The following is a 27,129-nucleotide window of genomic DNA, read 5'->3' on the forward strand; positions in this document are numbered from 1 at the left end:
GCAGAATGCAAATGCTGCTGGAGCTTGAAATGTTAGTGATTAACTAGTGTCAAGCCCATAAAATCAATTTGGCAGGTGTTCGAGGGCTAAAATTAGTTTTAACTGAAAGCTGGAGGCATCACTGCGTGAGGCTTTGCGCTTTGTTTTGGATTCACAGCGTGCGTCGCATATATAACCCTCGCAGTGAGCATGGCTCGGCATTCACCGGTTTCTGGCCATCCTGATATCTCTGTTTACGCAGTCCGTAGACTGAGCCACGGGGCTGCTGCAAGAGCCTTTGAAGAGTGGAAACTCCCAAGCACTCCACAGATGCACAACCACAGCTGTGAATTTAACTGGCCTCTTAAAAATAGTTATACAACCATGCAAGGCTGCCAGAAAAAGTTTTGAACAATTCTGGCATATTTCTCCATTCTGATTCAAGTTACAAGAAGAAAAGATAGATATTGAAATTGACCACCTCGCATTCCTCTATTCAGTCAGTAAACATGCAGTACTTTGAAGGAAATATATTCCTTTCATGGGTAGGAATATGGAAGCTGGCGATCCACATTGCTGATATTTTGCTCAGCTTGTCTACCCCATTGCTATCCTGCCTTTTAAGGCATGATGCAAGGGTGTCCTTGCCTCCATTTCATCTTTACAACCACCTGGTAAGGCAATTAATCTGCAAGAGAATGACTAGCGCAGGGGTCTGCAACCTGCGGCTCTCCAGATGTTCATGGACTACAAATCCCATCAGACCCTGCCAGCATGGCCAATTGGCCAACCAGGCTGGCAGGGTCTGATGGAATTTGTAGTCCATGAACATCTGGAGAGCCACAGGTTGCCAATCCCTCGACTAGACCATGCCTAGCCAGTGAACTTTGGGGCCAAGAGATCTGAAAGTGAGTCTCCCCACTCTTGACATGCTAACATCACCGATGCTGGGATCCCAGGTTCAGCCTTGAAATGGTTGGCCTCGTTTCTCCAGGACCAGGGACAGCAGGTGACACATGTGGGAGGGGGGAAGTTCTGGAGGCACCCACTTGTTTGTGGGGTGCCGCAAGAGGATATCCTCTCCCCAACGTTGTTTAACATATACAAGCAGCCCCTGGCAAAGGTTGTCTGGAGCTTTGGGCTGAGTTATCACCCAATATATTGATGACACTCAGCTTGTTCTGCTGATGGATGGCCAACTGCCCTCCACCCCAGATGTTCTGGCACAGTGTCTGGCGGCTGTAGCTGGTTGGTTGGAAAAGAGCAGGCTCAACAGGCAAAGATATCTAATTGTGCAGGGTTAAGTCCCCATGAATGGTTAAGCCCCAAACAACCAAAGGTTTTTTTGCCACTCACTGAAGACAGCGGTGGGATTCGGCAGATTTGCACCACTTCAGCAGAACTGGTTATTAAAATGGTGCTTGTAAACAACCAGTTGTTAAATTATTGGAATCCCACCACCAGAACCAGTTGTTAAATTATTTGAATCCCACCACTGACTGAAGAAGGAACGAAACCTAGGTAATAACCGTGGACCAGGTCTGATAGCTACAGACACCTCGGTCGATTCCCCACGGTCAATTAATCGCATGATACTCATGCAAAATATCCAGGTTTCAGGAAGAACTCCCCACTGCTTGAGCAATGAACAGGGATTCATCCCGTTTCTGGCGCTCGTTCTCCTCCTTATCCCGCGTCCTGGCAGAACCTGCTTGCATGTACAACTTTTCTCCTTAGCACGCTTTCGATCTAGTTTCGTGGGGAGGAACAGGGGTCCAATCCGTGTTTAAAATTCCTGCTTTGGAGTGTGATGCAAGTCTAGCAACCAATCAGCTCTCAGTGGGCACTGAGCAGTGCACGTGCAGCCTCTTCCGGGTTTCAGTTAGCATAACGAGAAACCACTTACACGAGTAACTGTCCACCCTTCCAAACAAGCAAAAACCTGCTTAAACGCCTAAATGTTTAAGCATTTATCCTTGCAAACGAGAAAACCTCAGGTTCCTGCCCCAAAAAGGTCCTTGCCCCAACACGGCACGCCAGCCAATCAGGAGAGACTCGCAAAGGAGATTGCGTGGTGGTGGGGACTGTGACATTTCTGGCATAAAACACGCTGCGGTGGGGAGAGTGAAACCCCAATTAAAAGGTGCGGTTTCTTTACGAACTTGCTTTGATCAAGATAGAATTTCCCCATGGGGAATCGACCTATGTGTCCTTGAGAAAGGAAAGTCATTTGAAGATTCGGGCAAAGGCTATTTGAAGATACTTGAGACAACAAGTGTACACGGACTCCTGTGAGCATCAGAATAGACTTTATATCACGCAAGTAAAAGTGGTCGCTTCCTATCCAGCACAATGCTTTTTGAGTGGACTGCAGTGATACACTGTTGAATAGGAGTGTCTACCCTGTTTGGAGTTAAGGCACTTTAAGGAATGCATTCCCAATAGTGCCACATAGTTATTTACTGTAACAGGTGATACTCCATATATGTTATAGTACCGTGGTGGCACTCCAGATGTTCATGGATGACAATTCCCATCAGCCCAATTGGCCATGCTGGTAGGGGCTGATGGGAATTGTAGTCCATGAACATCTGGAATGCCATAGGTTCGCCACCACTGTTATAGTATATTTAAGAGTAGCTTGTTTTGTGTATTTGTGAGTTTGTATGTTTGTAGTACACTGTCACACCTTCTATCACATTACATTAATCAACATTTGATTTACAAAATTGGCCATTGGAGAGTGTTTCGTTTTGCTTGGTAGTGTCCCCCACTTGTCCTGCCCAGACTTAGCCACAGTGATCCAAACAACAGTCACCTCTGGGATAGACTACTGTAATTCACTCTGTGCAGGTCTGCCCCTGAGACTGACTCAGAAACTAACACAGGTCCAGGATGCAGGCTAGACTTCTCACAGGGGCATCGATGAGAGAGACTTCTCACAGGGGCATCGATGAGAGAGCATATAACGCCTGTGCTCCAACAGCAGCACTGGTTGCCAGTGGAATTCCGAATCAGGTTCAAGGATTTGATTATAACCTTCGAAGCCCTGAGCGGTCTAGAACCCTCATATCTGCTGAACCGCATCACCCCATATTGCCTGCAGGTGATGTTTTGATCCTCCAATAAAAATCTTCTGGTGGTTCCTGACCCCAGAGATAAGCAGCTAGCCTCGACCGGATCCGGGGCTTTCTCTGGTTTCAGCTTGGTAGACCTCTCCCCTTCTCCTTACTTCAGCACCAATCCAAAATAACTTTTGTACATGCAGGTCTTATGATTCTCAGCATAGCCTTTTTTTTGGTGGCTCCCTCTTTTACCAGCAGCAAAACCAGTTGGATCCAACCCAAAATGTAGACTACACAACTGCTCACTCAGAGTTGTGCTCCTTCTCTCCAGTATTTCAGCCAACAAAACAACAGGCCAATTAAGATTAATGTCATTAATATTCAAAGCAATTACCATCTCCTTCTTTGCATCAGTTTTTGCCCACACCCCAACATACACATGTGAACACATACTCATTGGTGTATGCCACAAAATATTCAGCCACAGGCCTGATCTTAAGTAGAAACCAGGTGGTCCGTAGCAAGCTAGGCCAAGACCCTCTCTTTCCTAGAAAGAGTTTACTACCCGCTGCTGGGCAACAGCCAGCACAGCCAGTTGTGTTAGGTTAAATAATTTACTCCTCATAAATCTTTTTCGAGAAACCATTTTCCCTTCCCAGGGAGACGCATTACTGGCTCACACACATAGAGACCTGACCAGGAATTATAAGTGCCTGTTTGTGAGGCAGCGTTAACAGAGCAGGCTGAGGGAAGAAAAGAATAAAATATGGATTCTTGAACTCAGACCTGGGGAGGCTGCGGGGCATCAATCTTGTTAAAAGAACCAGGGTGGACTTCAGCAGCCGGCCCACTTCATTTTGGCTCCTGACAGGCTTTCGTGATTTGTGCCCGCTGAGCAAATGAGAAGCCCTATAATTCAGAGACCAAATGGGACTCGGCAGCCGACAAACTAGAAAGTACAGAATGACTCTGGTGCATACGGGACTCTCCACTCTACTCCCCACAGCCCTCGATGAGGGTCCCATTCTTTCCCACAGTAGCCAAGGGTCATCCCCTCAGGCCTAGTTCATTTGTGACAATTTCCTACATGTTTCTCCCTTTTGCAAGGCATTCTGTGCACCGAATGTACATGTGAGGAGAAGGGCTCCTATGGAGTGTGCATTAGACGGTAAAAGCAAAGGTGGCTGAACGGACTGACAGCGGAGATACTAGTTCAGAATATTCCTAATACCAGGTTGGAAAATTCCTGGACATTTGGGGCATTGGGAAAGGTGATGTTGTAGGGCAGTGGTGGCGAACCTATGGCACGGGTGCCAGAGGTGGCACTCAGAACCCTCTCTGTGGGCACATGCAAACAGTCGCCCCCCCCCCCCCCCACACACACACACACACGCATCTAGGTTGGCCTAGGCCACTGGGCTCTATTAGCATTAAACCTAAGACCTAGTTTTTGGGAAGCAGTGTAGGTAACCTTGTTACGTGCTGTTAAACCCCACTGATTTTCATGCGAAGAACTAAAGAATGATCCTTTACCTGGGAGTAAGCTCGGTTGCTGGCAATGGAGCTTGCTTCTGAGTAAACCCTCCTAGGGTCGTGATTTACCCGTTGGAACAGTTGCACGGTTGCTTCAAAGCAAAGCCACCGACTACCACCAAGCTTACTCCTGAGTAACGCACGCTTCGGAGCCAACTGTTTTCCTTAAGCTAAAACCTCAGTATTCAGGTTAAATTGCTGTGTTGGAACTTTGTGATAGATAAGTGGGTTGTGGGTTGTAATCTGGGCACTCGGTCTCGAAAAGGTTCGCCATCACTGTTGTAGGGGAAGCTGAACAGGGACATGAGGCCACAACCCTCAAAAGTTGTCATTTTCTCCAAGCAAACTGATGTCTATACTCTGGAGATCAGTTGTAATTTTGAGAGGCCTCCAAGCCTCACCTGGAAATCGGCAATCTTAAATACTCCTGAGGTAAAAAAAATTCAAAAAAATACTCCTCTGAGGTAAAAAAAATTCAAAAAAATACTCCTCTGAGGTAAAAAAAATTCAAAAAAATACTCCTCTGAGGTAAAAAAAATTCAAAAAAATACTCCTCTGAGGTAAAAAAATTCAAAATACTCTGAGGTAAAAAAAATTCAAAAAAATACTCTGAGGTAAAAAAAATTCAAGCAGATAACTGGCACAGCAGGAAGACAGGTCTGACGCCAGGTCTTGAAATGCTATGCCGTGTCTGTTCATAATGCAGGAGGATTGCAGCCTATTACAACGATTATCCTATGCATTACCTTGCTTTGACGATCAGCATGGTATAGATCTTAGCACGTTTAAACCCCACTATGGTACGGAAGCTTCCTTGGGCCGGTCACACAGTTCCAGACTAACCAACCTCACAGGGTTATTGTGAGGACAAAATAGAGAAGAGAACAGTATAAGTCATTCAGGGTCGCTACAGGGGAGAAAGGTTGGGCACTTAAAACACTGCTTATAATACACCTTGCAGTTTCTTCATGTTGACTTTTTATTCCGTACTATAGTATTGAGTACATTGCTTTTATTCCGTAACCCACCTTCTCAACAAAAAAAAAGGTAGGCTGTAAATGAAGTAAATAAATGCATTTATCCACTTGCAGGTTTTTGACCTGGGAGCATTAAAAATGTGATCCCTTATCTGGAGTCAGAAGTGATGCTGCACAGTTTACTCCCATGAAGTCTGGGTGTGCGAACCAGTTCTGTTTCACTCAGTGTACGCTGGGCAAGAAACTGACATTGCTCAGTTTGGGGTGCTGTGTGGTTTCCGGGCTGTATGGCCGTGTTCTAGCAGCATTCTCTCTTGACGTTTCGCCTGCATCTGTGGCTGGCATCTTCAGATCCTCTCAAGATGCCAGCCACAGATGCAGGCGAAACGTCAGGAGAGAATGCTGCTAGAACACGGCCATACAGCCCGGAAACCACACAGCACCCCTGTGATTCCGGCCGTGAAAGCCCTCGACAATACATTGCTCAGTTTCTTAAAGGCCTGTGGGTTGTACAGTGCACGTGTAGCTCCACACACACATGGGGTGAAATAGGATGCAGCACACATATGCATCACACTTATGTAGACTTCCCGCTCGAAAGGAAATCATGAGATGGCCCTCAAATTCCAAGTCGGTGGCAGAAACGATATGTGCCTGCAGGGGCCATTTTTGCATCTGAAACAAAAGACCACAATATTAGTTTCTTGGCACTTGGAAAATGGCCAAGCTGCAAATGCCAAGGGAGGGAAACGGCACGTGCTCTGCAATGTGCTGGTTCGAAGCAACAGTTTCATCCAGATTCAAGTTAGCTGCAAAGAGTCACTTTGGGCTCGGGTATAGACATCTGGAGAAAGAAATCACTGTTCCCATTCATTTCTTTGAATCCCCACTTGGAAATAGGGGCAGTCCCACCTAGAAAAAGAGTTTGGATTTATACCCTACCTTTCTCTCCTGTAAGGAGACTCAAGGTGGCTTACAAACTCTTTTCCCTTCCTCTCCCCACAACAGACACCTTTTGAGGCAGGTGGGGCTGAGAGAGTTCCGAAGAACTGTGACTAGCCCAAAGTCACCCAGCAGGAATGAGGAACGTGGCTGGAATTATGAACGGGGAGCAGGCGCATAGCTGCAATGGGGACATCTGGGGTGGTTTGTCCCAGGTGGCGCCATTGCAGTCACGTGGGGAGGCAGGGGCGGGCGTAGGAAATTCATGCCCCAGGCGCAGTTCCCCCTCCCTTTGTCACTGATGTGGAGTTGAGTGGAGGTAAAGAATGCACCTGTGTGTAAATCCATGTACAGCCGCATGTTACTTAATGGTATTTGGCCAGCTGGCAAATACCATTTTTCAGTACAAGTTCTAGTTCACTCACGCAAGAAAATAAGGTAGTAGACTGAACGATACCTATTGTTGCCAACCTCCAGTTGGGGCCTGGATTTCTCCCAGGACTACAGCTCCTATGCAGGAAATGGCATCTTCAGAGGGAAAACTCTATAGCAGACCATAAAGAGATTCCCCCTTCCATAGGCACCTCCCAGAGTCATAACTGATCTTTGGCAAAAGATATTCCCTGGAGAAAATGGCTTTGGAGGGTGGCCTCTGTGCAGTAGCATACCACCAAGGGGAAAAGCATGGGATCAAATATCCCTGGGCTGTGGCCATTTAGTCACGTAGGGGGGCGGAAAATCGCCCCCACATCCCTCCTCCTCCCTCCCGGGTCCACACACTGACTTCCAGACCTGGTGCAAAAAAAGTTGTTTGGTCAGGGGTGGGGGGGGGGGGCGTGCATAAAACTCAGATTTTGCATGGGGCTACATTCTCCCTACATATGCCTCTGCCTCCGTGACATTATACTCTGCTGAGATCCCTGTCTCCAAACCTTGTCCTTTCCAGATCCCCAAATCTCCAGGAATTTCCCAACTCAGAATTGGCAACCCCAGGCATCCCCCATCCCCCACATCTTCAGGAGCTTGACCAAAGACCATGACAACAGAAAAACCAAAGCTGTACAAAACTGGAGTTGATAGTTCTAATAGTCCTAGGAGCAGCAGTGGCGTAGGAGGTTAAGAGCTCGTGTATCTAACGTGGATGAACCGGGTTTGATTCCCAGCTCTGCCGCCTGAGCTGTGGAGGCTTATCTGGGGAATTCAGATTAGCCTGTACACTCCCACACACCCCAGCTGGGTGACCTTGGGCTAGTCACAGCTTCTGGGAGCTCTCTCAGCGCCACCTACCTCACAGGGTGTTTGTTGTGAGGGGGGAAGGGCAAGGAGATTGTAAGCCCCTTTGAGTCTCCTGCAGGAGAGAAAGGGGGGATATAAATCCAAACTCCTCCTCCTCCTCTTCTTCTTCTTCTTATTATTATTATTATTATTATTATACCTCTGCAAACAACAGGAGGGTTGTGTGGGGGTTACTAATCCCACACAACCCTCCTGTTTTCCGACCTCTGTTTTAAAAAAACCCCACTAAAGTGAGGGGGGGGAGGCTATCATAAGCTATCATGTCAACTGACTTTCTAGTTGCAGGGTGCTTTCCACTAGCATTCTGACGTTGACGCTGAACTCGCAGTATGAAAAGGCCCCAATCCGCATTTCCCTCATTTTGCACGAAGATCCGGCTTTGAAGGCGGATTAAAGGGAGGGGGGACGCACTCCCCTTTTATGTGAAGGCACTGTGTCACCATAATAACGCATGCCATTCGAAGAGCGCTTCTTCCTGGGAGCAAGTCCCGTTGCAGAAAACGGGTCTTACTTCCGAGTAGACCCGTTCACGCTCGTTCCTCTGAACCGTGCAAATAATACCTTTCTTCTCCTGGCTGGGATCCGTTGCAATCGCTGTCTATTTAGGACTTCAAAGAAATGGGGGGGGGAAGAAGAGAGGGAGAGCGATTAATTATGCAGCCCGTTTTTTGCCCAGCCTGCTATAAAAAGCATCCGCGCGTTTGGGGCCAGCCTCTCTCGCCTTATCGGAGCCCGGAAGGAAGCGAGACCCGCCAGGAGGATACCCCTCCGTGGACTCTTTCCCAAAAAGAGAATAAAGCAAACCCGATCCGATCTTTGCAAGCCTCCTTGCCCGGGCGTGAACTTTGCAAGGTCCCCTGCGCGCCTTTGCAAAATTGCAATAGGCCAGGGTCGATTGGGGAACTTGCAAAATTGCAATAGGCCGGGGTCGATTGGGGGGACTTGGTCTCGCCGGCTGGGGAGGGGGGGGGAGAGTAGGAGGAGAAAAAAAGGGGGGGGGGATATTAGGCAGAGGGGCGGCGGCGGCGGCGGCGGGGAGGGAAGGCCTGGCACGATTCTGCTGGAATATTAATGAAGCATCAAAGCTTTTAGCCGCCCGGCCGTGCCTGCGCGAGACAGCTCTCTGGGGCTATGCTCGGCTTGGCACAATAAAAGCCGCGGTAATTATTTCCAATAACTAATTTAGATTATCATTAGCCCCCACATTGGAGGCGCGCGGCGAGGCTGCCCTTTGCAAAACACTTGAACTGGCGGGCCCCGAAGAACAAAAACGCTCGCGCTTGCCAAAGGAAGCCGTGCTCCCTTTTTATTTGGCTTTTTTCCTTTCTTTCTTTCTTTTTCTGCCAGCAGCCCTGATAATAAAAAGAGAAGACGCTTTAGCCCCCGTGGCGGTGAGGAGAAGGAGTGGCACCGGGGAAGAGACAGGAGATACATTTCCCCCCACAAAAAAAACCCACTTAGCTCTCAGGTTGGCACCACCAGCCTCTAATGTATCCTCCACAAGTCGCATTCTGGGTTGGGGTTGTCCAGTTTTTGCATCGAAGGAATCAACCCACCCCACCTATGTGTCCTGGTTCCACTGAAAATCTCTGCAGGTGAATCCCTTCTTTCAATATTTAATAGATCGACTCTATATAGACCTTCGCCCTTCCATCGGCAGAGTGGAATGCATGCAAGTGAAGAGAAAGCCTAAATTTTCATTTTATTTATTATGAGATTTGCATACTGCCGTTTCCTTTTCAGGCACAGGGTGGTTTCTAGCCTCCACTAAAACAATATATAATACAAGAAGCAGCTGGAAACTTACAATTTCAAATAAGCGTTTAAAGTTCAACTTGAAAATTGAAATAGTGTCAGACTTCCGCACTCTGCAGGCTGTTTGTATACGCCAGCGATGGCGAACGTATGGCACGGGTGCCAGAGGTGGCACTCAGAGCCCTTTCTGTGGGCACGCGTGCACAGAGTTCATCATGTGGGGGAGGAAATCACCCCCTCACACACACACACACCTAGGCTGGCCTGGGCATGATCCTTTACCTGGAAGTAAGCTCAGTTGCTGGCAATGGGGCTTCTGAGTAAACCCTCCTAGGGTCGTGATTCACCCATTTGAAGTGTTGCATGGTTGCTTCACCAAGCGTGCTCCCGAGTAACATGCGCCTTGGAGCCAACTGTTTTTTCTAAACTAAAACCTCAATATTCAGGTTGAATTGCCGTGTTGGCACTTTGCGATAAATAAGTGGGTTTTGGGTTGCAATTTGGGCACTCAGTCTTGAAAAGGTTCGCCATCACTGGTATACGCCTATGCCCAGGTCCTTCTTCCCGCTATAATCTGTAACATTTAAATTGGGTGGGCACTCCAGCAGAGGGAGGCAATAAAGAGATTATACTTGGTAAGGTGGGGAAGGAAGAAGAGGGGGAGGGGAAAAGGAGGAGGGAGGGGGGACCATTGACAATGACCCCATAGTTGCCTCAGCCATATGCCTGGTGGAACACCTCCATCTTACAAGCCATGCAGAATTTCATGAAATCCCATAGGACTCTGGTCTCCCCTGACAGAGCATCTCACCAAGTAGGGACAAGGGCTGAAGAAGTCCTGGTTGAGTCTAGGCAGATTTCTCTTGAGCCAGGGATCAGCAACCAGATTTTCATTCGCAGAATGTAGCGACCTTCAAGGGACATAACAGGAGAGGCGGTCTCTTAGCTGTTACGGGTTTTCTGGACTGCGTGGCATGGGTCTCGTAGTTTTTGCTCCAGATGTTTCACCCAAATCTGTGGCTGGCATGTTCAGAGGCATGTCATGGTGAGATGTGTTTCTCTCTGTGGCAAACATATCTCACAGGCGGCATGCATCTGAAGATGCCAGCCACAGATTCGGGTGAAACGTTAAGAGCAAAATCTACCAGAAACACAACCCCAAAACCCCGCAACAGCCAGCTGATTCTGGCTGAGAAAGCCTTTGACAATACGCTGTCTCGCAATTGTTCCTTTCCCATTTGCCTTCTTTCCCTTTCCAACACCTCTCCCCAGCTTCTTATAGAGATTTCTCCCTGATTTTGCTCCCTCTCATTTGATTTCCAACTGATGACAGACTACCTTTGTTCTATAATTTTGCCATTGTTCTATAATTTTGAAAGCCAGCCTGATGCAGTGGTAAACAGCGGAGGACTCTAATCTGGATAACCAGGTTTGTTTCCTCACTCCTCCACATGAATTGCCTCCTCTTGCGCCCCCACCCACCAGCTTCTGCCCGTCCGCCAGAGAGGTAGGCAAGAGAGGTTGAGGACACCTTTTCCCCCTGCCTCTTACTGGGGGCACAATTTTGGGGGAAGAAGGGTGCAGTTTTCAGGGGAAAGGCACAATTTAGGGGGGAGCAATTTCAGTACTTGCCCCAGGCTCCATTTTCTGTAGGTATGCCTCTGCTCAAAACTTTCTCAGCCCCACCTACCTCACAAGGTGTCTGTTGTGGGGAGAGGAAAGGAAGGTGTTTATAAGCTGCTTTGAGACTCCTTACAGGAGAGAGAGGCGGGGTATAAATCCAAACTCCTCTTCTTCTATACTGCAGTTGCTCAGTAGTAGAGCATCTGGATCCCAGGTTCAGTTCCCAGCATCTCCACTTAAAAGGACAAGTGGAGGGGGAGGGTGATATCTTCACCAGATCTTGATGAACCAATAGTCTGGCTCGATATAAGGTTATTTCATGTGTTGGGGAAAGGAGTGTGGCTCAGTGGAAGAGTCATATTTGGTCACTGACCGTAAATAAAGTCGTCGTCGTCGTCGTCGTCTTCTTCAGTGGAAGAGTCAATGCCAACACTAATAGACTCTGATTAGTATACAAAGCAACAGCAGTGGCGTAGTGGTTAACAGCAGGTGCATTCTAATCTGGAGGAACCGGGTTTGATTCCCTGCTCTGCCGCTTGAGCTGTGGAGGCTTATCTGGGGAATTCAGATTAGCCTATGCACTCCCACACACCCCAGCTGGGTGACCTTGAGCTAGTCACAGTTCTTCTGAGCTCTCTCAGCCCCACCCACCTCACAGGGTGTTTGTTGTGTGGGGGGAAGGGCAAGGAGATTGTAAGCACCTTTGAGTCTCCTACAGGAGAAGGGGGGATATAAATCCAAACGCCTCCTCCTCTTCTTCTTCTTCTTCAGTGCAAGAGTCAATGCCAACACTAATAGACTCTGATTAGTTACCCTGGATGGCCTGGCCTGGATGACCCAGGCTAGCCCAATCTTATCAGATCTGGAGAGCTAGACAGGGTCAGCTGTGGTTAACATTTGGATGGAAAACCACCTAGGAAGTCCAGAGACGGGGAATGGCAAACCTTTCTTGCCTTGAAAACCCTGTGAAGTCACCATAAATCAGCTGTGACTTGACATCACTTTCCACCACCACCACTACTTGAATGTCTGTCTTCTCATGCGACTGGAAAGAAAGGCTTTTTGGTGTTGGCCCCCACAGCTTTTGAACTTCCTGGCTCAGGAGATTTGCTAGTGTTTAGGCATCTAGCCAAGTCTGCAGGCGATTGGACGCTGTTTCCTAGTTTCTGGCTGTGTTTTTTATTACGTTTGCATAGAGAGGGTTTTTTTCATGCTTTGAGTTTGAGCACTTTTATTACACTGTCAACAGACCTTTCAAGAATACATTTTTTTTTAATTGCAGGGATTTTTCAGTGATCATACACAACATTGCAGCAGGACCTTTTTAAAAATTGAAAGGTGCAGACAGGGTAGGCATTTCTTAAAGAAAGATAATGGAACGTGGGTACGTTGGGTCAGTTAGGAACTAATTCTGTTCTTAACTTATGTGCATGCAAGCTTTATGCACAGAGAGGAACACGGGGAGAAAATTGCCCATCTATCACAGCCTGTGGGAGTGTGTCTTCCTCACTGTGCCGTATGTTTGTTCCCTGCAGAGCGCGTTTGTTGGCAATGTGTCTTTATGATCTGGGGAAAGGTGCATAGGCTTTGAAGATGCGGGGAAGTATTTTGGGACTGTGAGATAGCATGTCAGAGTTTGCAAGTATGCCCAAAAGAAGTGTAGCCTGGACCAACCCAATTAGACTGGTTATTTGTTCACCAGGTTTCTATACATTCCATTCATTATCAAATGTGGAATTATATCTTCCAGCAAGCCCAGGAGGTGGGCCAGGTTTGGAAAACATGACTGGCCCAAGTACGTCCGGGCTGTTTGTGCGCTTGTGGGCTCCTTTGCATTGGGAAGGGCTGATTATTGGGTTGGATTCTTTGACACACACACATTTTCCACTCTCTCAAACTCACCATATCTCAGATCAGAGAATCTCTGTGGTTTCCGAAACCTCTGAAAGCATGAATTTTCCTCTCCCTTCGCAGAGAGAGGGAAGGGAATCAATATGTGTTTAGCTTTCTTTGGGTATTCTTGCTCCACATGGATTTCCCTGCCTACGCTGCAGCAGTTCTTCTCACTCTTCCAGGTACCACTTCAGGATCGAAAGGGCTGTTTTGTTTCTTTACATTTTCATGCTTGAATAATAGATGCTTGAAATTGACCTAAAAGATAGATGGTCCAGCAAATTAACACTAGACCAAAGAAGGCACCCCCCCAAAAAGGTGGCAGGCAACCTCTCCAGAACAAGGAAGTGGGGGGGGGGGTGTGTGTGGACAAAATGGAGGATCAGCTTGGTCAGGGACACAGTGCAGCAGGAGAATCCCCTGTTTAAACCATCACAACAAAAGCCCGATGGAAAAATCCACTGCAAAGCAAAGAGTGGCGCGGTAAGCATTGTATAAATGGCCCCAGTCACCTTCAAGCATGTGTGAGGTATTCAACATGGATCTCTCAGTCTTACTGCAGCACTCTAGACCTGGGTTCTCAATCTTAATAATTCTGAAGCTGCTCTTGGGACTTTGAGAACATGGCTGCCAGAGGTGGCAAGGATGCACGCAGCAAACCACAAGGTTAGGCCGTTTGTAAAATGGTGGGAGATGGCAAGCCAAGTGCCCTCCTGTGAAGGCAACAGATTTTTTTTTCCTGAACAGCTCCTCCTCGTAGGCCCAGATGTCATGTCTGCTGGCTTCTCTTGAAGCATCTCCTGTTCCAAATAATTTGCGGGTAGTCAGGATTGGCTCTTTCTTTTGGGGAAGAAGGAAGCTGGTTCCAAGAATGATATTGGTGGAGGTTATGGCACCCATAGGTTCCCCATTGGAGGATCTCTCCACCACATCACTGATTAAAGAATGTAAGCATTTGATACAGCCATTCTCAACCAGGGTACTGTGGTACCCTGGGGTGCCATGAGCATGTCCCAGGGGTACCGTGGCAACACTACCGTCCCTCCCCCCTCATTTTTGTGGTGTCTCCCACCGGCGCCAGCAAGGACATGGAGCTGGCCCATGGGGCAGGGCCTGCCACAAGGTCAGCAGCCACCACCACCACTCCCCAGTGCTTCCCTTCACCCTGGGAGGGGAAGGTGGGGGGTGTGGCAAGCAGGGGCAATGGGAGGGGAAGGTGGAGGGTGGCGGCAGGGGTACCGTGAGATATGAAGAGTGAGGTCAAGGGTACCCTGACCTCGAAAAGGTTGGGAAACACTGATTTGATATGTGGACCAAGAACTTGGTTAACATCCTGTGCTTGGAGCCAGCATGGTGGTGGCCAAGCGCTGGCAAACAAGTTGGGTTAGCCTCTAATTGGCATGCAGAAGATTTTACCAGTTCAGTCCAGCTATTAAAATGATAAATGCATAACATTTGGTCTTTTTAAGAATCTGAAATGTCTATCCCTTGCTCCTACCTGGCTCTGCGCTGTTGCTTTTTCTCTGGTTGGGGCTGTGGCTCCGTAGAAGAGACTGTTTTATATGTCTCCAGTTCCAAGGACCAGTCAGTATGTGAGGCGAAAAACTTCTGCCTCAGACCAGTAGACAATATTGGCCTCAATGGACCAATGAGCTGATGCGATAAATGGAAGCTTCGTGTATATGGCCTGTAGCAAATCAGCAGCATGGACATACTCTGGCACACAGTTATGTCTAATTTGATTGGCTGTGTTAAAAGTTTTTTGGGGGGGATAGTGTCCTGGATTTTTGGAATTCTATTTTTGGACTGGGACGGCTACTAAAGTAGGACAGCCTCAGTGTAGTCATTTTAGTTTATAGGGAGAGGGCAGGCTTAATTTGATCTAGAACCCCATCTTTGTCTTTTTGGTGGCCCACAGTATCTATAAAACTCTCAACACATTTCAAGGGAGGCAGTTTTCTTCCACTCCGTTTTCTTCCCTGCGCAATATGGATTATCTTTATCTTGGCCTCCAGCAACACTACCTGGTACTGGAGGATCTTTTCTAACTTCTTCATGGGTTGCAGAAAGGCCAGGATAACCATGTACTACATAACCCCGCCATGATAATAAACTTTGGAGGCAACAGAGGGCAAGAATTTGCACAGGCAAATGAATACCCTTTCCTCCTGACGCCTCCGTCAGCTGCCTGCCTTTCTTGCAAGCGGTTTTGAAGAATCTCCAAGAAGAGGGACATATTTTTTAAAAATAAATATGGTAACTAGGGAGGTTGCGGCAGGCCACCCAAGCCACAGCTGGAGCGGAAGCGTCACGGAAGCCCTGGAAAGCCAGAGTTTTTATTGCAGAATTATCCTTGACTAAGCCCGTTGGGGAACCCTTAATGGTAGTCTGCGACTGAGTCAGCAAGGGAGGGATCAGGATTTTGCTCTGCCATTCAGCCTCTCGGGGGAATCTGGACTGACTCAGTTAAAGCTTTCACTGGCTGAGTTTCATCATTACGCAACATGGTGTCTAACCAGGGAATTTGTGATAGTTACAGATGTCAGAATCCCCTCTATTGATCACATGGCATCAGGCTGCAGACTGGCTGGTCGTTGGCGAAGTGAGTACGAAATGCAGAGCTAAAAATACGTTTTAAAAAAACAGACCGAACTTCTAGGCAGCTTCTGAGTAAAGCTGATCGAGTAGCCTTTGCCTCTCCATCTAATCCAGCAGTTCTCAACCAGTGGGTCGCGACCCCTTTGGGGGTCGAATGAGCCTTTCACAGGGGTCGCCTAAGACTCTCTGCATCAGTGTTCTCCATCTGGATAAATGTTAGGGTTGGGGGTCACCACAACATGAAGAACTGTATTAAAGGGTCACAGCATTAGGGAAGGTTGAAAACCACTGATCTAATCCACCTTGCAGGGGTGTTGTGAGTTAAAAAATAGGGGCACAGAAGCCATGCTGAGGCAAGACAGGCTTAAAATCAATAAATACATATAAATATGTTTAAAAATGATGATGGGGGAACATCCTCCTGTGTATCTACTTGTCTGTTACATTTTAATCCCATCCTTCAAAGAGTTCATGACCTCCCTTCTTCCATTTTGCCCTCACAACAATCCTGTGATGTAGTCTATGTGAAATGGCTAGCTAATTCTATCCTCCACAGAGAAAGAAAAAGACAGTGACATAACATAGCCTGCATAGACACATGTGGACCAAAAGCAAAGTTTTGTTTGTTTGAAGTTCCGTTTTTCCAGGCTCTAGAGAGGCACCATTCTGTGCCCATGTAGAACAAAAGCCAGTGATGTTTTTTGGTTTTTATCAAAGGTCTAGGCTGTGAGTTATTGTAGTCTTTTCCTGTGTGACTTTATGTTAAAGCTTTTGGTTCTTTGCCATTGCAGAGGAGCAGCAGTGGCGTAGGAGCAGCAGTGGCGTAGGAGGTTAAGAGCTCGTGTATCTAATCTGGAGGAACTGGGTTTGATTCCCAGCTCTGCCGCCTGAGCTGTGGAGGCTTATCTGGGGAATTCAGATTAGCCTGTACACTCCCACACACGCCAGCTGGGTGACCTTGGGCTAGTCACAGCTTCTCGGAGCTCTCTCAGCCTCACCTACCTCACAGGGTGTTTGTTGTGAGGGGGGAAGGGCAAGGAGAATGTAAGCCCCTTTGAGTCTCCTGCAGGAGAGAAAGGGGGGATATAAATCCAAACTCTTCTTCTTCTTCTTCATTATTACATGCATGTCATCCACAGCCTGGTGTCGTTCTGAGTTTGTGTGCATAAAGTGCTGTCCTGTCACAACCAACATTTAGTGACTCCAGCAAGAGGTTTTCAAAGCAAGAGAGAAACCCAGGTGGTTTCCATTGCCTTCCTCTTCAGGGCCTTCCTCATACATCCAAATACCAGCCCTGCTTAGCTTCTGAGATCTGACAAGATGGGGCTGTATCATGCTGCCTTCCCTCCCTTTGCTAGTACAGGAAGTTAATACATCCATCATTTTTAGTTTTACTACTCTGTTATTCAATTTTTCTAGGCACTCTGGATGACATATGTGGTTTTGCTCTCACAACAACCCTGCTAAGTAGCTGAGGTTGAGGGAGATCTTTCAACAGGGTGGTTGTAAGGATGAAATGGAAGAGGACTTAGGGAGCTGGGTATGTTCAGACGTGAGAGTTGTGCTTAAATATTTGAAGGGATGTCAAGTTGAAGATGGAACAAGCTAGTTTGCTGCTGCTCCAGAGACTAGGACAAGGAATAATGGGTTCAAGGTACAGGAAAAGAGATTTTATCTAAATGTTAGGAAGAACTTCCAATCTGAAACAACTTTGGTGAGGTTTGGTGAAGAGAAGGTTAAGAGGTGACATGATAGCCATGTTTAGATATTTGAAGGGATGTCATGTTGGTGAGGGAGCAAGCTTGTTTTCTGCGGCTCCAGAGATTAGGACCAGGAGTAATGGGTTCAAAGTGAAGGAGAAGAGATTCCACCTAAACATCAGGAAAAACTTCCTGACAGTAAGGGCTGTTTGACAGTGGAATGCGCTACCTCAGAGTATGGTGGAGTCTCCTTCTTTGGAGGTTTTTAAACAGAGGCTGGATGGCCATTGGTCAGGAGTGCTGATTGTGTGTCCCTGCGTGGCAGGGGGTTGGACTGGATAGCCCTTGTGGTCTCTTCCAACTCTATGGCCCCTTCCGCACACGCAGAATAATACATTTCCAATCCACTTTCAATGCACTTTGCAGCTGTGCGGAATGGCAAAATCCACTTTCAAACAATGGTGAAAGTGGATCGAAAGTGCATTATTTTGCATGTGTGGAAGGAGCCTATGATTCCAGGATGGAACCATGGATGCAGTCCCAAACTCCTTGGAGAAAAGGTGGAATAACAACAACCCAAACGTCTGGTTTACAGATATGGGCCATGCAAAGAGTGATTTAACTGCCCTGTGTGGGGGAAAAAAGAATCTTTTTTCCTGCCACAGAAATAAAGCACTTCAGATGTCTTTCACAGGTAACAACAGCGCCCCGCAGTGTTGAAGGCCAGCCAGTGTGGGTGCCTGTCCCTGGCAGCCAAACGCTTTGACATGCCTCTCTTTCTCAAAGGCAAAAGCCAAGGGCAAGCGGAAAGCCGCTGTCTCCCTTTGGCACATCCCCCGCATCCTCCACCTTAAGAAATTAAGTGGGTACAAAATCAGAGCTGGGCTGCGTTTCCTGACAGGTCTGAATTAAGAGATTCCAGCTCCTTCTCCTTTTTTTTCTCTCCTCTAAACAGCCCCTGCTTCCAATTCCCTGAAAGTTAAAGAGTGTGAACGTAATTGGTATGCAGGATGTATCCGCGCTCAAAGGTACCAGAACTAATGCTGTCCTGTTAATGAACTGAGTGAGTAATAGCCATGGGTATAGAAAGCTTATGTCTGAAACTAATCCTAGTTAATGAATCTATTGTTACAGGTATTAAATGGTGACAAGGGGTTTCATCCATCAAGCCTCCATTAATCACAGCATCCCCGCCTCGACTTATTATTTAGGCGCTAGAAAAGGGTTCTTAATGATATTAGGAATAGACCGGTCGTGGTACGTGACCTGGGACAAGCGGCGGATTTAAGGTGACGAGCGTCTGATCGGATGAGCGTTCGAGAGGGGGATTCGAGCAGATCTCCGCTCCCCTGGAGTGTTATCTTGTCTATGCAAGCCCAGCTTGTCGGGAAGGGATACAGCAGAATGGGCTCCCTGTATGCGCTCGGTGCTGTCATAATCGCTGTTTCGCAAAGCTGGGCTTGACTCCGGTCCTTTTTAACACACCATTGAAAACATACATGCAAGCACCCAATAGCAACTGCTAGAAATGTGGGAAAGCCTGCGGAGAGGTCATCAGGCCTTAACCTCTGGCCCCAAACGAGATCCTCTGTTTATTCTCTACACTTCCAGCCACCCAATCCAGCAGACACGTGTGAAGACTAATCACGGTAAACTTTAGTTGAATCCTTTTGTGGTGCTGAGCGTGTAAAGTGCCATCAAGGCACAGCTGACAAGGTAACTCCATAGGGTTTTCAGGGCAAGAGATTAACAAAGGTCATTTGCCATTGCTTTCCTCTGGATAGCCACCCTGATATCCTTTGGTGGGCTCCCATCCAAATACTAACAGGACTGTCCCTGCTTATCTTCTGAGATCTGACAAGATTGGGTTAGCCTGGACCATCTTGGTCTTGGCTCGCTGTTGTGTTTTTGTTTTGGTAGTGCTAACTATCGATTATAATTCATACTATGATATTCCCCATTAAGATGAATAGATCTGATGTTGGAGTTTTAAATAGCCATCTATTTTATAACCTATTTAATTAATCTACTGTTCACTGTTTAAGTGTTGTTGGCGTTTTTATTGTTTTAATCCTATTATTATATTTGAACGTTTTATTGTGTTTTAATTGTTGTAACCCGCCCTGAGCCCTTTGGGATAGGGCAGGATAGAAATGTGAAATAAATAAATGAAAGCTGGACAGTTGTGTTGGGGGGAAAGTTTTATGGATATCATGGATGGCCAAAAATATAAGATAGTGGGTTCTAGATCAAATCAAGTCTCCCTAGAACAGCAGTTCTCAACCTGTGGGTCGCGACCCCTTTGGGGGTTGAATGACCCTTTCACAGGGGTCGCCTAAGACTCTTTGCATCAGTGTTCTCCATCTGTAAAATGGATCAATGATAGGGTTGGGGGTCTCCACAACATGAGGAACTGTATTAAAGGGTCGCAGCATTAGGAAGGTTGAGAACCACTGCCCTAGAAGATACAGTGACTAAACTAAGGGTATTATTTTATCACATCATGAGAAAGAGACTCCCTGGAAAAGACAATGATAAGGGGACTGAAGAGGAGGAAGACCCAGCACAATAGATCAACTTAATGAAGGAAGTCTTGGCCTTAAGTGTGCAAGATCTGAGCCAGGCTGTTAATGATAGGACATTTTTGGAGGACCTTGGTTCATAGGGTTGCCACAACTGGGAAGTGACCTGATGACACATAAGACTCAGAGCTATCTATTATAATGTTTACAGTGCCCTCTTAAGCAGAATTATACCATGCTTCATTTGATGGGATGGCAGCGTTACCAATGTCAGAGGCAAAACTAACATGCTAACCCCTTATGTCCCACATAGGCCGCTGCATTCGGCAGCGGCAGAACTGCTGGTGACCCCTAGTCCCGCGATGATACGGCTGGCCTCGACCTGGGCCAGAGCCTTTACAGCTCTGGCCCCTGCCTGGTGGAATGCTCTACCTCCAGCTGTCCAGGCCCTGCAGGACCTTGGTGAGTTCCGCAGGGCCTGCAAGACGGAGTTATTCCACTGGGCTTTTGGAGGGGCCGGCCGTGGTTCTGCCGCCCCCCACTGAAACTGAGGCTGCCGGGTTCCATCTTTTATTATGGTTGGGCCTGATTTTGGATTCCATCGCGGGCCCGGCCTACTCCCTCCCTTTCCTTTTAGCCTTAGATCGGGCGCCTGTTTTTAAACAACTTCTGTTTTATAAAAACCTTGGTTGTCTTTTTTATAGCTCTTTGCTGTTTGTAATCGCTGCATAAGTTTTAATGGGTTTAGTGTTTTATGTTGTTGATTTTATACTGTTGATTGCTGTTCAGTAGAACAGCTGTATTGTGAGCCGCCTCGAGCCCTTCAGGGATGAGGCAGCCTATAAATTCAATAAATTCAATAAATAAATAAATGCTTCCAGAGGTATATCTTTAAAGTGTGCAGTACTACAAAAAATTATGCTATCCCAAGTCAGACAATTAATTGGACCTTCAAATTGCTCCTACCACTGCACATTGTTCCCAGGAATGGGTACCTGTGAGATCCTTTAACTGGGGGTATCAGGAATTGAACCTGAGGCCTTCAGTATACAAAGCAGGCACTCTCCTAACTGAGCCACAGCCCCTCACAAAGGCTGTTCCTGGGAAGCTGCTTTTATACCAACCATTGGTTCATCTGGCTTACTATGCTGTACCCTCTACTGGCAGAGCCTGTCCATGATCAGAGAAAGTGAGAGGTCTCAAACAACCAATGCTCAGCCTTGTGTTCTCCTGGAGTGATGGAGGATTACAGGTAAGAAAGGTGGTTGGATGTGTTAATGGAATGGAGCGTGGGCTGCAGAAACTTCCTATACACCTCAACTGAAACAACCAACAGACCAGAAATATATCAGAACAATCTTACATTGCTCATTACTTTTTTTGCCATTTGTTTTGAATCCATTTCATTCAGATGGGGTTTTTTTTGTCCTTTGATCACACACTGTCTGCATTTTTGATTGTGTGTTGGACTACACAGCGTGGCACAGTAGTTTTGCTTTTGTGCCTTACAAAAAGCGACAACATTCCTTCCATATTTCCAATAGGTCTTAAGGCTGAAAAAGAAACTCACTGCCAGAGACCTGTTGTCTGCCCTTTAAAGAATAAGTTTGCTAGAGCTGATTAGTATTTTGGTGCCAAGCTAGAGGTTAATTGAGAGGTATATTTAGTTTCTATGTGTATGCTTGCATGCAATTTCTTTCTTTCTTTTTATTTTAATTGTGGGAAACATTTACTATAGAAGCTAATGAGATTGAAGTGGCTTGCATCTGAATCTGCTGGACAAATGTTTGGAGAAATGTTTGCAAAAACTAAAGGTATTTCAAAGTCTTGTTCACTGACCTGGAAACATCCTTAGGCTTATATACCGCGCTCTCCGTGAATAGGCTCAGAGCACCATAAATATACAATTAAAACGATGTATAAAACAGTTTCTGATATGGCAGCCTTCGTACGCATTCAACAAGAGTTCGGACAGCAGCATTAGTTCCAATAATCAACAGCAATCAACACAGTCAGAACCAAAACAAAACAAAAAATTGCAGCTACTCAGTGACAGGCCTAACCGCACATACACAGCTGAACTTTCTAAATAGCGGAGGCTGCATCATAAGGGGAAAGACTGCTCTCAGGCATCAAGTTTATAAGTGTTTTCCTCCGTAATGGTCAATTCTGCACAAGGCAAATAATACGGGTGTAGGATGCTATATAAACCGTTTTTGGTGGGGAGCAGACTTCGCACAGATCCCATCCCCAAAATGTCTCTGCCCCGTTATATTGCCCTCAACCTGGGATTTTTGAAATTCACTAAACCAGTGATCTTTTTGAAAAATCGCAGGTTGGAGCTGCTCCTGCGTGAACAGCCACACAGGAGGCGCTTTATTTCCTTTCCTTCCACCGTGCTGTCCATGGTCAGGGAGAATCTGCCTGCCATTGCAGGGAGGCCCCTTTTCCTTTTTAAAATTTTGCATGTTGCACACAGGCCCAACCAATTGTATTGTGGGATGATTGACATGGCTGTGTGGGTTCATTTCTGCATGCCTGCATAGCCACACATGTGTTGCAGGAAAACAATTTTTTTAAAGAGAAGCGCCTCTGTCTGAAGGCACGAACACAACTTGGATTTGTTTCCGTGGCTCATCACTGCCTGCATGGTGCACACGTGAACAGGAAAAAGGAAAAGGAGTTCCTTTACAATAACTGCAACCCGTTGTACATTTGGTGTGCGGAACCGTCCCTTGAGCTTACAGTGCAATGAATATGTACGTTTCAGTCTTCAATTGAAATCTGATTGGAGAAGCCCCTCTTTGATCTCCATATCAGTAGAAAACCATCAATGGGGTAGGTAGAATCTGTTTGACACTCCTTATTAAGACTTGGGTCTTACTGGGTCTTGCTAGCCTAATATTTCTCAAACTGGAGTTGGCAGAACCCACAAACTGGAGTTTGCGTCCCACAATAGGACAACAAAGGGTTCTGCTATCAGCAATAGGGAAGCTAAATTTTCCCTTCCTTCCTCCTCTGCAGATCCTGCTTCTTGTGTTATAGTGAAATGCACAGTTGCCCTGCAGAAAATAAACAAGAGGATGTAAGCAACCCTAAAGGTGAAAGGAAGAAAGTAGATTTCTTTGCAACGTGGTGTTGGAAGAGAGTTTTACAGATACCATAGACTACCAAAAAGTTAAATGTGGGTTCTAGTTCAAATGAAATCTGAACTGTCCCTGGAAGCTAAACATTGAGGCTATCATACTTTGGTCACATTATGAGAAGACTGGAAAAGACAATCATGCTAGGAAAAGTTGAAGACTGTAGGAAAAGAGGAAGACCCAGCAGGAGATGGATTGACTGTATAAAGGAAGTCAAGACCTCACTTTGCAAGACCTGAGCAAGGCTGTTCATGATAGGATGTTTTGAAAGACATTGGTTCATAGGGTCGCTGTGAATTGGAAATGACTTGACAACACTTAACAACTATGAGAACAAATCAACTATGAGAACAAATCATAAAGAAAGATGGAATAGCATGGTGTAGTGATAAGGGTGACTTGGGCTAGTCAGTTCTCACAGAACTCTCTCAGCTCCACCTACCTGTTATGGAGAGAGGAAAGGAAGGAGTTTGTCAATCGCATTGAGATTCCTGAATCCTTACAGTTGAGAAAAGCGGAGAATAAAAGCAAATTCTTCTTCTTCTTGCTGTGAAGGCCCTAAGTGGCTCAGAATACATGAAGGACTGCCTCCTCCCATGCAAGTTAAGATCCACCTCCCAAAACCTGCTTTCTGTGCCCCTGAATTCAGAGATGAGACAAGTGAAGATGAAAGACAGGACATTTTCTGTGGTGGCCCCTTGTTTTTGGAATGCTGTCCCCACTGAGACTCACCTACTTTGCTTTCTTTTAGTTGCCAGGCTAAAACACACAGCAGGGGGAGTGTGGGGAAACTTGCCATGTCAAAACTGCCCTGGCATTTTCTGTTTCACCTCCATCCACGGCCATTTCATATCTTCATTATTTTCTGCCAGTGATACGGTATCATCTGCACGTCTCAGATTGCTGATGTCCCTTCAGCCAGTTTTCACTCCACCTTCATCTAAGGTCAATTTCCCACTGGCGATTAATCCTAGGATAGTCACCTGAAATATCCAGGTTTCTTCACGTTCTCCCCACTGCCGAACTGCGAAACACAGATCAATCCCAGCTCTGTCGCTCCCCCTCCCCCTTATCCCGCGTTTCCCCAGTACCTGGTTGCTTGTGCAACTTTTTGGCAAAACACGTTACCAATCCGCATCAGTGGGGAGGTTTGGGGGCCTGATGTAGTTCAATTTCCCGCCGTTCACAGTGACACAAATGCTGCCAGCCAATCAGAGCATGGCGGCCCATGCGCAATGCGCGCGCAGTTATTTCTTTTTGTTTTTGTTTGGTTTCATTTCACTCGGCTTCTTCTGTTTCGGTCAAACGTTTAACCTCTCTGACGAGAGAACAAGAGCAAGGGGACCCTCAGTATAACGTTTAAACTCAGAGGGGGTGCCTTGCTCATGGTCTCACGTCTTCACCGGATGACGTGAAGAAAAGTTCCCGCCCCAACACAGCACGACAGCCAATCAGGAGACCCGCCAAGACTCACCAAGTCGATCGCATGGCAGTGGGGGTTGTTGCATTTCTGGAATCCGATGCAGGCCTACAAGTCTTCCCTGGAAAAACGGTGCAGCGAGGATGTTGAATCCGCAATGAAAAGCTGTGGTTCATTTTGAAACTTGGATTAATCTACTTTTAATTTTCAGTGGGAAATCACCCATCCATCGTTCCTCATGATGTGCTCTGAAATTTGTGTGTGCTAAATGCAGGGCTACAGCTGAACACTAAGACTAAAGTACTGACTGCAGACGAATTATACAACTTAAAGGATGATGAAGAACAAATTGACAATGTTCAAGAGCTCATTCCTTGGCTCTGTCATCAACCAGAAGGGAGAATGCAACCAAGACATCAGAAGGAGACTGAAAATGGGAAAGGCAACCATGAAGGAGCAAGAAAAGATTCGTAAGTATAAAGATGTGCTGCTGGCAACCAAGATCATTCTAAACTAAGGAGGAGGAGGAAGGAGGAGGAGTTTGGATTAATACCCCACCTTTCTCTCCTGTAAAGAGTCTCAAAGCATCTTTAAAATTCCTTCTCTTCCTCTCCCCACAACAGACACCTTGGGAGGCGGCGGGGGGGGGGGGGGGGCTGGGAGAGTTTGGAGAGAACTGTGACTGGCCCTTGCTGTTCTCTTGCCATCTACAGGGTGATCGGATTTTATTGGCACATGGCAGGTAATCAGACGTGTGAAATTCCTCTCAGACAACTCGCGCCAAGTCATTTTGTGGCTCGGATTTATTTTTAGTGTTATGGCAGATGTGTAAGAAAGAAGCACCCCCCCCCCCTTCCTGGTGACTCAGAGCCGAGAGACTGCTACCCCTTGCCAAAGTTGAAAGCAAACTGAAATGTAACAGGAAACAATACTCTCAAACTTTACCCTCGTGCCAACCGTGCGCCTACCGCACATGCTCACCCCTCTGGTTTTTTTTCCTGCATTGCTAATTAGCATCGTAACAAACCCAGGCCTAGCCAGAACCTCACAGATGTCCCTCTCCGTTTTCTCGTGGGTTGGCACTCGGATCGCTGCCAAAGCACCAGGAATGGAACAAAGACCCTGCCACCACTGCGGTGTTATCCCTGCCACTTGGTTGTACGTTCTGTGACCAAGCTGAAAGTTACAGTCCGTTCATCTGACCAGATTTTGATGACACAGCACAGGGAGGAGCAGCAGTGGCATAGTGGTTAAGAGCAGGTGCATTCTAATCTGGAGGAACCGGGTTTGATTCCCAGCTCTGCCGCTTGAGCTGTGGAGGCTTATCTGGGGAATTCAGATTAGCCTATGCACTCCCACACATGCCAGTTGGGTGACCTTGGGCTAGTCACAGCTTTTCGGAGCTCTCTCAGCCCCACCCACCTCACAGGGTGTTTGTTGTGAGGGGGGAAGGGAAAGGAGATTGAGTCTCTTACAGGAGAGAAAGGGGGGATAGAAAATCCAAACTCCTCCTCCTCCTCCTCCTCCTCCTCCTCCTCCTCCTCCTCCTCCTCCTCCTCTTCTTCTTCTTCTTCTTCTTCTTCTTCTTCTTCTTCTTCTTCTTCTTCTAAATCAGACCATTGACCTATCAAAGTAAGTCTCGTTTACTCAAGAAGAGGTCTTTCCCATCACCTGCTCCTTGTTCCTTTTAATGGGAAAAGTCAGAAATTGAACTCAGAACTTTCTCCCTGCCAAGTAGATGCTCTACCACTGAGCGACAACCCCTTTCTGGGAGAAAGAGCTACATTCTGCACTACCAGTTTTTTAAAAATTGTTTGGGGGTTTCTAAGACACAACCCTTAGAGAATCACAGCCTGAGGCTTTGAATCTCTGTAGCACGGGATACACCAATCTTTTTTCTTAATGGAATGACCACAAAATGGCAGCCAGGGATCATTTTGAGAGAGTGAATGAAAACAAATGGCGGGGGATTGAAAACATTTTGCAAACTTTTTCAATGACTTGTGCGGAATGGGCCAGAAACGTGCAGAGAGATGCAAGAGCCTAAAAAGAGCCCTGCCAGATCATAACTAGTGGTCTATCTAGTCTATTATCTTGAGAGCCAGCATGGTGAAATGGTTAAGAGCAGGTACATTGTAATCTGGAGAACCGGGTTTGATTCCCCACTCCTCCACCTGATTTGCAGAGGCTTATCTGATGAACCAGATGTGTTTCCGAAACTCCCACATTCCTACTGGGTGACCTTGGACTGCCCACAGTTCTTCGGAACTCTCTCAGCCCCACCTACCTCACAAGGTGTCTGTTGTGGGAAGAGGAAGGGATAGAAGCTTGTAAGCCACCTTGAGTCTCTTTACAGGAGAGAAAGGTGGGATATAAATCCAAACTCGTCTTGTTGTTGTTTTGCATATCAGCCAGCCAGTTGCCCCAGAGAGCCAGCAACAGGGCGCAGGGGCATTTCCCTAATGCTATCTGTTAGCACTGATATTCAGAGTCTGCTGCCTCTGTAGATGGAGGTTAGTAGCCACAGGTGGTCTTCTCTTCCATGCATTAGTCTAATCCTTTTTAAAGCCATGTACACTCATGGCCACTACCTCTACTGGCAGTAAATCCCATAATTTGATCACTCAGTGAATGAAGCAGTTCTTTTTACGTCTATTGTGAATCTATTGACGATCAACTTCAG

Source organism: Sphaerodactylus townsendi, linkage group LG06, assembly GCF_021028975.2.
Source record: "Sphaerodactylus townsendi isolate TG3544 linkage group LG06, MPM_Stown_v2.3, whole genome shotgun sequence".
Taxonomy (NCBI): Eukaryota; Metazoa; Chordata; class Lepidosauria; order Squamata; family Sphaerodactylidae; genus Sphaerodactylus; species Sphaerodactylus townsendi.